The following is a 13,005-nucleotide window of genomic DNA, read 5'->3' as shown; positions in this document are numbered from 1 at the left end:
AGTTATTGGTGGGATCTTGATCTGTATAGGTTTGTGGTGTTTAACCTTTAGACTTCACGTATCGTTTTGTTGTTATTGTTAAAGTACTCATTAAAAGATGTACGCCTATCACGCTGCGCCTTGGTCCGGTTCTTACAACGATCGTGACAGCACCAGTATATCTTACAAGACTCTTTTCAATATTAGGATAAAGACTAAGGTCTTGGGTTAAAATGAGGACCCTTTTTTATGCTCATATTTTATTCCAACATGGAGTTATAAGTAATCAAAAACACTGTCCATTTGTGACAACCAGCCCCATCGCGGGGTTGGTTGTCACAATGTTTGCTAGTAACTTATTCCTTTTGTATCAGGAAATGAAGAAAAATAACAAACAGTCTTAGAAATAGCTAAGCCTGTCAGAAGGGAACCGATGTGGATGTGGTGGAGGATTCAGGCGCAGGACACAGAGGTAAAGTCCAACAGACTTTAATAATCCAAAGTCAAATGTCCAAAAGTAACACGACCTCGACAAAACAAGAGGCGAGGGAGAATTACGCATACACGCGTAAACACTAAACACAAAACAAACAGAGTGCAAACACGTAGCTCCGAACAGCATGACAGTGAAAACAACACACAATCATACTAGTGCAAAACACGGAACTTATACGACACGTAATCAACACACAAATGGACACAGGTGTAACAGACAGACAAAAGCAATCAAATAACGAAACATAGAGCGGTGGCAGCTAGTACTCCGGGGACGGCGAACACCGAAGCCTGCCCGAACCAGGAGGAGGAGCAGTCTCGGCCGAAACCATGACAGTACCCCCCCCTTGACGCGCGGCTCCAGCCGTGCGCCGACCCCGGCCTCGGGGACGGCCAGGAGGACGCGGACCCGGGCGCGTGGGATGCCCACGGTGATACTCAGTCAGAAGGGATGGATCGAGTATGTCCCTCCTGGGCACCCAGCACCGTTCCTCCGGACCGTACCCCTCCCACTCCACGAGATACTGGAGACCACTCATCCGGCGCCTCAAGTCCAAGATGGTCCGGACTCTGTACGCCGGGCCCCCCTCGATGTCCAAAGGGGGCGGAGGGGTCTCTCCTATCTCATCTTCTTGGAGTGGGCCAGCTACCACCGGCCTGAGAAGAGACACATGGAACGAGGGGTTAATATTTTTATACTCTATAGGCAGTTGTAACCTGTAATACACCTCGTTCAATCTTCTCAGGACTTTGAAGGGCCCCACAAACCGCCGACCCAGCTTCCGGCAGGGCAGGCGGAGGGGCAGGTTTAGTCGAGAGCCAGACTCGATCTCCCGGTGCGTATACCGGTCCCTCACTGCGGTGGCGATCGGCGCTCGCCTTTTGTTGACGGATGGCACGCTGCAGATGGACATGGGCAGCGTCCCCACGTCTCCTCCGAGCGCCGAATCCACTCGTCCACCGCAGGGGCCTCGATCTGGCTCTCGTGCCATGCTGCCAGGACCGGCTGATAACCTAAAACACACTGGAAAGGTGTTAAATTGGTGGAGGAGTGGCGGAGAGAGTTCTGGGCCATCTCTGCCCAGGGAATGAACCTAGACCACTCCTCCGGCCGGTCCCGGCAATAGGACCTCAAAAACCTACCCACATCCTGGTTGACACGTTCCACCTGCCCATTGCTCTCTGGGTGATACCCCGAGGTAAGGCTTACCGAGACCCCCAACCGTTCCATGAACGCCCCCCAAACTCGGGAGGTGAACTGGGGACCTCGGTCAGACACTATATCCTCGGGGACCCCATAGTGCCGGAACACATGGGTAAATAGGGCCTCAGCGGTCTGTAGGGCAGTAGGGAGACCCGGCATGGGAAGGAGACGACAGGCCTTGGAAAACCGATCCACAACGACCAAAATGGTGGTATTCCCCTGGGAGGGGGTAGGTCGGTTACGAAATCCACCGATAGGTGGGACCATGGTCGTTGTGGAACGGGCAGGGGATGTAGCTTACCCCTGGGCAAATGTCTAGGCGCCTTACACTGGGCACACACCGAGCAGGAGGAGACATAAACCCTCACATCCCTAGCTAACGTTGGCCACCAGTATTTCATGCTAAGACAGTGCACGGTCCGGCCAATACCTGGATGTCCAGAGGAGGGTGATGTATGAGCCTAATAAATAAGACGATCACGAATCTCGAGCGGCACGTACGTCCGCCCCACAGGACACTCTGGGGGAGTAGGGTCGGTACGCAGTGCCCGCTCGATTTCCGCATCGACCTCCCATACCACCGGAGCCACCAAACAAGACTCCGGCAATATGGAAGTAGGCTCGTTGGACCTCTCCTCTGTGTCATACCGCCGGGACAGGGCGTCTGCCTTACCATTCTGGGACCCAGGGATGTAGGTGATCTTAAAAACAAACCGGGTTAGGAACATGTTCCACCTAGCCTGACGAGGGTTCAATCTCCTAGCTGCCCGGATGTACTCCAGGTTACGGTGATCAGTCAGAATGAGGAAAGGGTGTTGAGCCCCCTCAAGCCAATGCCTCCACACCTTTAGGGCCTGGACTACGGCTAACAGCTCCCTGTCCCCAACATCATAGTTGCGCTCCGCCGAGCTGAGCTTCTTGGAGTAGAATGCACAGGGGCGGAGTTTAGGTGGCGTGCCGGACCGCTGTGACAGAACTGCCCCAATACCGGTCTCGGACGCGTCTACCTCTACTTGGAATGGCAAAGAGGGATCCGGATGCGCCAGCACAGGAGCCGAGGTGAACAGGTTCTTTAGTTTGACAAATGCTCTGTCCGCCTCAGCCGACCACTGCAAACGAACCGGACCCCCCTTTAGCAGGGCCGTAATGGGAGCTGCAACCTGTCCAAAACCCCAAATAAACCTCCGGTAGTAATTAGCAAAACCCAAGAACTGCTGCACCTCTTTTACCATTGTTGGAGTTTGCCAATTACGCACGGCCGATACCCGGTCTACCTCTATCTCCACACCAGACGCGGACAACCGATAACCCAAAAAGGAGACGGACTCCTGGAAGAACAGGCATTTCTCTGCCTTGACATACAAGTCATGCTCCAACAGTCTTCTCAACACTCGGCGTACCTGGGCTACATGCTCGGCTCGTGTAGAAGAATACACTAGGATGTCGATCGATGTAAACTACTACACCCTGCCCATGCATGTCCCGGAAAATCTCGTCAACAAAGGATTGGAAGACTGAAGGAGCATTCATTAACCCGTATGGCATGACGAGATACTCGTAATGACCCGAGGTGGTGCTAAATGCTGTTTTCCATTCATCCCCCTCCCTAATGAGCACCAGATTATACGCGCTCCTGAGATCCAACTTTGTGAAGAACCGCTCCAGCGTAACGATTCCGTCATCGTCGCAATCAGTGGAAGTGGGTAACTGTATTTAACTGTGATCTGATTGAGACTACGGTAATCAATACACGGGCGCAATCCCCCGTCCTTCTTCTTCACAAAGAAGAAACTCGAGGAGACCGGGGAAGTGGAGGACCGTATGTATCCCTGTGCCAAGGACTCGGCTATGTAAGTCTCCATAGCCGCTGTCTCCCTCTTGAGACAGGGGATACACACGACTCCGTGGCAGAGCCGCTCCTGTTTGGAGATTTATCGCACAGTCCCCCTGTCTATGAGGAGGTAGCCGTGTTGCCCTCGATTTGCTAAACACAAGTGCTAAATCCTCATACTCAGGGGGAATGCGCGAGTGCGGGCACTTGGTTCGGACTCTCTACCGAGGTCGCCCCTACGGAAACACCTAAACATCTCCCTACACACTGGGCAGACCACTCCATAAGAGCTCTCTGTTGCCACGCTATGGTAGGATCATGGGTGCTTAACCAGGGAAGGCCCAACACCACGGGGTACGCAGGAGAGTCAATCAGATAAAACTGAATGATCTCCTCATGACCCCCCTGCGTCGTCATCGTCAGTGGTGCTGTGACCTCCCTGATCAGGCCCGACCCCAACGGCCGGCTGTCTAATGCGTGGACAGGAAATGGAGCTTCTACCGGCCGAAGGGGAATTCCTAACCTACAACAAAATGCCCGATCAATAAAGTTCCCAGCTGCGCCTGAATCTACTAGCGCCTTATGCTGGGAATGAGGTGCCACCTGTGGAAATCTCACAGGAATACTCATGTGACCAACAGAAAGCTCTGGGTAAGTGGGGCGCCTGCTCACCTGAAATGACTCCCCCAGTGCGTGGCCTGTTGTCACCTCTCCCAGGAGACCCTCCCCAGCACCTGGCCGCGGTGTGTCCTCCACGACCACAGGTGGTGCAGGGGATGGCCCCCCTCGGGTTACCTCTCCTCCTCTCTCTAGCGCCAGCACCCCCGAGCTCCATGGGAATCGGCTCGGAGGTGCTGGAGGGCGGAATGGCGACCCCCACTCGGGGACGTCCGCGGGTAGCCAGCAGGGTGTCTAGACGGATGGAAATGTCCACCAACTGGTCGAACGACAGGTTGGTGTCCCTGCAGGCCAGCTCACGACGAACGTCCTCTCGTAGGCTACACCGGTAGTGGTCGATGAGGGCCCTCTCATTCCACCCCCGCATCCGCTGCTAGTGTCCGAACTCCAGTGCGAACTCCTGTGCGCTCCTCTTCTCCTGTCAGAGGTGGAACAGACGCTCTCCCGCCGCTTTCCCCTCAGGTGGATGATCGAAGACAGCCCTGAAGCGGCGGGAGAACTCCGCGTAGGTGATGGTTGCGGCGTCTATTCCCCCTCCATTCGGCGTTGGCCCACTCCAACGCCTTGCCGGATAGACAGGAGATGAGGGGCGGAGACGCTCTCGTATCCCGAGGGCGCCGGGTGTATGGTGGCCAAGTAAAGTTCCACCTGCAGGAGAAATCCCTGACACCCGGCTGCAGAACCGTCATATGCCCTCGGGAGCGAGAGCCGAATGCCACTGGGTTCCGGTGCTGAGAGAGGAGGACTGGCCGTTGGTGATGGGATGTTGTAAGAGTGCGTGGGCACCTCTCGATTCACCAATCGGCGCAGAGTGTTGGACACATCCTCCATGGCGGCCCCGAGTTGCCGGATCATGGTGTCCTGGTAGTTGATCCGGTCTTCCAGGGATTCGGGTGCCGCCGCTGTTCCTGCTGACTCCATGTTGGTGTGTTGTTCTGTCAGAAGGGAACCGATGTGGATGTGGTGGAGGATTCAGGCGCAGGACACAGAGGTAAAGTCCAACAGACTTTAATAATCCAAAGTCAAATGTCCAAAAGTAACACGACCTCGACAAAACAAGAGGCGAGGGAGAATTACGCATACACGCGTAAACACTAAACACAAAACAAACAGAGTGCAAACACGTAGCTCCGAACAGCATGACAGTGAAAACAACACACAATCATACTAGTGCAAAACACGGAACTTATACGACACGTAATCAACACACAAATGGACACAGGTGTAACAGACAGACAAAAGCAATCAAATAACGAAACATAGAGCGGTGGCAGCTAGTACTCCGGGGACGGCGAACGCCGAAGCCTGCCCGAACCAGGAGGAGGAGCAGTCTCGGCCGAAACCGTGACAAAGCCTTTCTTTGATCGAACAATATTCCTAACAAAATCCAGCATTTTATGCCTTGAGAATAACATATTACATTTTGAGTACATTTGTGTGTGCATGTGTGTGTGTATGTGCGTGTGTGGGTGCGTGACAGGAAAACTATGTGTGTCAGAGAGAGGCAACGCTAATGCTAGTTAAGACCTAGGAACTCAGAAATTGGTTTGAAACATAGCTCTCCATTTTCGCTGTTCAACAAACATAATTGTTTATGGATACTCCTATAATTCAAAAATTTACAAAGAAAATACCAATATATAAACTTTTTTTTACTTTCACCTATGAAAAACACATACATTCCCCCCACCTCAGTGTTTTGCCATGCTGACATGAATTGACCAGTTGTGACAACCAACCTGTGAGACAACCAACCCAGGTCTCTCCTACTGAGCTTATAAGGAAAGCCTGTCTGAAACCAAACACATACACACACACTGCAAAACAACCTTGTTATCGTACCTAAATAAAGACATTATGACAATTGAAACCAGTGGTCTATATGGCAGCACTCCAGTGTCTCACTGCAAGGCGCTGTAAATAGCTATTATCATGACAACACAAGATGACTGGCTCAGTCAGAACCATTACCCAGGCCTGTCTGCTATAAACCTGCATTGAAACCCTTTAACACGCTGTGGGTAACCAACCTGTTACTCATGACCTATATATGGTACACCCAAATACCTGAATACACACCACAAACCATGGCAATTGGAAAGTGTTTTCGGTGTCTGGATTGTAATGTATTGTATTAATGGTCATCAAATATGTGGAAATGAAAACACTGTATATCAGTTTAAACTATGTGCTTTACTGCATAATAGGTTTGGTTCGTAAGAAACCAAATGTACCATCAAGTATTTTTGTTAAAAGGAAAAACATCATGCTCATAGGATTACACTAAGTACTCAAGTATTATGGTCTTTGTATAGTAACAATTACCATGTTCGTGAGCAATGCTATTGACAGTTCAGTCAAACACACGTTGTGAAAACATGATTTATCCCAACTAATTGGTTGAACGAGAACCCTTACATTGGCATGTACTGTAGGTGTTGACTGGTGTGTGACTATAATGTAGTTCTAGATCACAGCCAGTCAAAACTATAGTTTCTATAGACCTGACAGGTAAGGTGTCTATAGGATCATATAGGTGAAACAGCAAATATATGTCCAGGTAGACAAGCTCACCTCAATATGTGTTTTTTGATTACACACCAGCATTGAGAATTGAAAGGTAGACGACTTTCAAACCGATTATCTGAACGGTTCACTGGGAATAAAGAACAAATAGTGTTGACTGTCATTATGTTGCAATTTTTTACATCGAGGTGATGCAGTGGCTGAAATAGAACCGTGGGGGTGATCTATGAACCGTGGACCAGTCTCAGGACATCTGCCAGGTAAACTGAGTGTGGCGGTCAGTAGCAAGGCCAGAGCAGTCTTTAGCTTTTGATATGTTTTAGCAAAATGTCAAACAGCCTTGGTATACTGCAGTAAATGATTCCAATAAAATGATGTATCTTTCAAAAAGATAATGCTCAAGTTAACTACCACTCCTTTCCACCTTTTGGCCCCTCCCTCTCTCCTCCCTCCTCTCTCATCCATCCATCCTCCTCTCCTTTATCTCCTCCTTCTCTCATCTCTGTCTTGTCTGCATGTATAAACATTCCCACCTGTGAATCCTCCTTCTCTTTCTCAAATCAGCTTGATGTTGCATGTTGTCGTAGTACCTGACTGTCAATTAGGAGTAAAGGACTAACTGTTTTCTTCCGTACAGGTAAGTGGGTCGTTCCACCAATTCAGTGCCTGTTGAAAAGTGTAACTTGGTCAAAAATGTTTTGGGGATTTCACCTAATTTTAACATTCTGTTATAAAAAACATGTTTTCCCATATCAAGAGGTTAAATTTAAAAATAAAATACAGTTGAAGTCGGAAGTTTACATACACCTTAGCCAAATACATTTAAACTCAGATTTTCACAATTCCTGACATTTAATCCTAGTAAAAATTCCCTGTCTTAGGTCAGTTAGGATCACCACTTTATTTTAAGAATGTGAAATGTCAGAATAATAGTAGAAAGAATGATTTATTTCAGCTTTTATTTATTTCATCACATTCCCAGTGGGTCAGAAGTTTACATACACTCAATTAGTATTTGGTAGCATTGCCTTTAAATTGTTTAACTTGGGTCAAACGTTTCGGATAGCCTTCCACAAGCTTCCCACAATAAGTTGGGTGAATTTTGGCCCATTCCTCCTGACAGAGCTGGTGTAACTGAGTCAGGTTTGTAGGCCTCCTTGATCGCACACGCTTTTTCGGTTCTGCCCACACATTTTCTATAGGATTGAGGTCAGGGCTTTGTGATGGCCACTCCAATGCCTGGACTTTGTTGTCCTTAAGCCATTTTGCCACAACTTTGGAAGTATGCTTGGGGTCATTGTCCATTTGGAAGACCCATTTGCGACCAAGCTTTAACTTCCTGACTGATGTCTTGAGATGTTGCTTCAATATATCCACATAATTTTCCTTCCTCATGATGCCATCTATTTTTTTGAAGTGCACCAGTCCCTCCTGCAGCAAAGCACCCCAACAGCATGATGCTGCCACCCCCGTGCTTCACGGTTAGGATGGTGTTCTTCGGCATGCAAGCTAACCCCTTTTTCCTCCAAACATAACGATGGTCATTATGGCCAAACAGTTATATTTTTGTTTCATCAGACCAGAGGACATTTCTCCAAAAAGTACGATCTTTGTCCCCATGTTGCAGTTGCAAACCGTAGTCTGGCTTTTTTATGGCGGTTTTGGAGCAGTGGCTTCTTCCTTCCTTGTTCATCACTAGGAGACAGAACGCGTCTCCTTCCTGAGCGGTATGACGGCTGCGTGGTCCCATGGTGTTTATAGTTGCGTACTATTGTTTGCACAGATGAACGTGGAACCTTCAGGCGTTTGGAAATTGCTCCCAAGGTTGAACCAGACTTGTGGAGGTCTACAATTCTTTTTCTGAGGTCTTGGCTGATTTCTTTTGATTTTCCCATGATGTCAAGCAAAGAGGCACTGAGTTTGAAGGTAGGCCTTGAAATACATCCACAGGTACACCTCCAATTAACTCAAATGATGTCAATTAGCCTATCAGAAGCTTCAAAAGCCATGACATAATTTTCTGGAATTTTCCAAGCTGTTTAAAGGCACAGTCAACTTAGTGTATGTAAACTTCTGACCCACTGGAATTGTGATACAGTGAATTATAAGTGAAATAATCTGTCTGTAAACAATTGTTGGAAAAAGTACTTGTGTCATGCACAAAGTAGATGTCCTAACCGACTTGCCAAAACTATAGTTTGTTAACAAGAAATTTGTGGAGTGGTTGAAAAACAAGTTTTAATGACTCCAACCTAAGTGTATGTAAACTTCCGACTTAAAGCAACCATAAATCCTCGTGGCAGGTAGAATGGAAGCTTGTTGTGTGCAACAGGAGGTGGGAATTGAATGCAAGCTTCATAAAAGGAATGTCATTGTTATTGATGGGTAATAGTGTTGACATGTTATAGTCGACATGCTCAGTTTTCCACCACAAAACACCAGAAAATGGCCAAAAATAATAGAACCAGCTCACCTGCTTTTACACTATGATTTGACTATTAGATGTTAAATGTTTCTTTTGAAAAAAATATTGAAAAAAACTAATAGTTTCACCATATTAAATCGAAAGTTCAGTTCATATAACAGGGTTGACCTTAAAATGAGGGACAGTTGTAAATGAATCACACTAATCACATTAAATAAATAAAAATCTTCAGAAATGACTGTCATAGCAGCAAAATAACTAGGGTTTTACAATCATGGTGAAAACTTAGAGTAATGTTGGGGTTAAGTGGGTTAAAATCTTCCTAGAAGTTACAAAGGGAGCACCACGTGTCAAAATGGGACCTCATAATGCTGAATTCTGGCACTTTAGCAAGTCTTTATTCATATTAAAAATCTGATTTATTTATTTATCCTGTATTAAAGGGGGTAAGAGAAGGAGAGGATGACCTTTCTAGGGCTGTGTCCCAAATTGCACCCCTTTTCCCTTTTCTAGAGCACCACTTTGACCAAGGGCCATAGGGCTCTTGTCAGGAGTCTTGTACTATACAGGCTATGGGGTGACATTTGGGACACAATCTTGGATACAGTGGGGGAAAAAAGTATTTAGTCAGCCACCAATTGTGCAAGTTCTCCCACTTAAAAAGATGAGAGAGGCCTGTAATTTTCATCATAGGTACACGTCAACTATGACAGACAAAATGAGACAAATAAATCCAGAAAATCACATTGTAGGATTTTTAATGAATTGATTTGCAAATTATGGTGAAAATAAGTATTTGGTCAATAACAAAAGTTTCTCAATACTTTGTTATATACCCTTTGTTGGCAATGACACAGGTCAAACGTTTTCTGTAAGTCTTCACAAGGTTTTCACACACTGTTGCTGGTATTTTGGCCCATTCCTCCATGCAGATCTCCTCTAGAGCAGTGATGTTTTGGGGCTGTCGCTGGGCAACACAGACTTTCAACTCCCTCCAAAGATTTTCTATGGGGTTGAGATCTGGAGACTGGCTAGGCCACTCCAGGACCTTGAAATGCTTCTTACGAAGCCACTCCCTCGTTGCCTGGGCGGTGTGTTTGGGATCATTGTCATGCTGAAAGACCCAGCCTATTTTCATCTTCAATGCCCTTGTTGATGGAAGGAGGTTTTCACTCAAAATCTCACGATACATGGCCCCATTCATTCTTTCCTTTACACGGATCAGTCGTCCTGGTCCCTTTGCAGAAAAACAGCCCCAAAGCATGATGTTTCCACCCCCATGCTTCACAGTAGGTATGGTGTTCTTTGGATGCAACTCAGCATTCTTTGTCCTCCAAACACGACGAGTTGAGTTTTTACCAAAAAGTTCTATTTTGGTTTCATCTGACCATATGACATTCTCCCAATCCTCTTCTGGATCATCCAAATGCCCTCTAGCAAACTTCAGACGGGCCTGGACATGTACTGGCTTAAGCAGGGGGACACATCTGGCACTGCAGGATTTGAGTCCCTGGTGGCGTAGTGTGTTACTGATGGTAGGCTTTGTTACTTTGGTCCCAGCTCTCTGCAGGTCATTCACTAGGTCCCCCCGTGTGGTTCTGGGATTTTTGCTCACCGTTCTTGTGATCATTTTGACCCCACGGGGTGAGATCTTGCGTGGAGCCCCAGATCGAGGGAGATTATCAGTGGTCTTGTATGTCTTCCATTTCCTAATAATTGCTCCCACAGTTGATTTCTTCAAACCAAGCTGCTTACCTATTGCAGATTCAGTCTTCCCAGCCTGGTGCAGGTCTACAATTTTGTTTCTGGTGTCCTGTGACAGCTCTTTGGTCTTGGCCATAGTGGAGTTTGGAGTGTGACTGTTTGAGGTTGTGGACAGGTGTCTTTTATACTGATAACAAGTTCAAACAGGTGCCATTAATACAGGTAACGAGTGGAGGACAGAGGAGCCTCTTAAAGTAGAAGTTACAGGTCTGTGAGAGCCAGAAATATTGCTTGTTTGTAGGTGACCAAATACTTATTTTCCACCATAATTTGCAAATAAATTCATTAAAAATCCTACAATGTGATTTTCTGGAGAAAAAAATGCTCAATTTGTCTGTCATAGTTGACGTGTACCTATGATGAAAATTACAGGCCTCTCTCATCTTTTTAAGTGGGAGAATTTGCACAATTGGTGGCTGACTAAATACTTTTTTCCCCCACTGTATGTGAGGGGTCGTTTTCTCAAGTGCAGCAGTTCATTTCCCATGTAGTTCAGTTTGTTGAGCATGTTGCTTGCGATACCAGGGTTGTGGGTTTGAAACCCACTTGGTACCAGTATGAAAAACCACGAAAATGTATGCACTCTACTGTATGTCGCTCTGGATGACAGCGTCTGATAAAATGTAATGGGCATTTAATATAACAGGCTTTTAAAATTAAATTTTGGTGCACAATTTCTACTTAAAATATCAAAAGGCACTCTTGTTGTGGAATGACCCAATTGTGTAATTTTAAAATTGTACAGAACATAATAAAATAGAACAAAACAGAATAGAGAAACAACCTTATTTTGGACATCTGCCTTTGCCTGGATTAATGGTGTCACGTTCGTTGAGTACAGAATTGGACCAAGGTGCAGCGTGGAATGCATACATGTTTATTAACGACGTTAACACACGACAAAACAACGTGAAGCTCACAACGGCTACACACAAACAAGAGTCAAGATCCCACAACATAGGTAGGCAAAATGGCTACCTAAGTATGATCCCCAATCAGAGACAACGATCGACAGCTGCCTCTGATTGGGAACCACACCCAGCCAACATAGAAATACAATAACATAGAATCTATACATAGAAATTCACACCCTGACCAAACCAACGAGAAACAACAGGCATTTAAAGGTCAGGGCGTGACAGTACCTCCGCCCCAAAGGTGCGGACTCCGGCCGCAAAACCTAACTTAACAGCGGAGGGTCCGGGTGGGCATCTAGCCTTGGTGGCGGCTCCGGCTGTGACGTCCTTTCCCTTACTGCCTCCCGTTGCACCCCTGCTCCGGTCTGGACCTCAGCGCGATGCTTCCCCTCTCAGTCCTCCCACGATGCACCAAACCCTGTCTGGACCCTGGTGTGGGAGGCCCCGACCCTGGAGAGGGGTTGACGTCTGGTTGTGGAGTGGAGCCGCTGACCGGAGCTGAACTGGACCCCGGTGGAGCGGACTGCTCTGGCACTGGAGTGGAGCAGCTGACCGGAGCTGGACTGGGAACCGGTGGAGCGGAATGCTCTGGCACTGGAGTGGAGCAGCTGACCGGTGCTGGACTAGGCACCGGTGGAGCGGACTGCTCTGGCACTGGAGTGGAGCAGCTGACCGGAGCTGGACTGGGCACCGGACTGCTCTGGCACCAGCCGTACCAGGCTGGGGACACGCACCACTGGTCTGGTGCGGGGAGCAGGTACGGGGCGTCCTGGGCTGGCGACCCGCACCACTGGTTTGGTGCGGGGAGCAGGTACGGGCCGTACCGGACTGGATACACGCACCACTGGTTTGGTGTGGGGAGCAGGTACGGGACTATGGAGGCGTACTGGAGGTCTGGAGTGTAAAGCTGGCACAACCCGTCCTGGCTGGATGCCCACTTTCGCACGGCACGTGCGGGGCGCTGGCACAGGACGCACTGGGCTGTGAAGGCGCACTGGCGACACAGTGCGTATCTCTGCATACCTTGGTTCCTCAATTAACACACGCTCCTTACAGCGAGTGCAGGTAGTTGGCGCTGGTCTGCCCCCTGGCTCCGCCAACCACCCCGTGTGCCCCCCCCACAAAATGTTATTGGGGCTGTCTCTCGGGCTTCCTTTGTTGTCGGCACTGTTGGCACCGCCGTTGA

This window comes from Coregonus clupeaformis, unplaced genomic scaffold (assembly GCF_020615455.1).
Source record: "Coregonus clupeaformis isolate EN_2021a unplaced genomic scaffold, ASM2061545v1 scaf0148, whole genome shotgun sequence".
In the NCBI taxonomy this organism is placed as follows: domain Eukaryota; kingdom Metazoa; phylum Chordata; class Actinopteri; order Salmoniformes; family Salmonidae; genus Coregonus; species Coregonus clupeaformis.
This window is presented reverse-complemented; position numbering follows the sequence as displayed.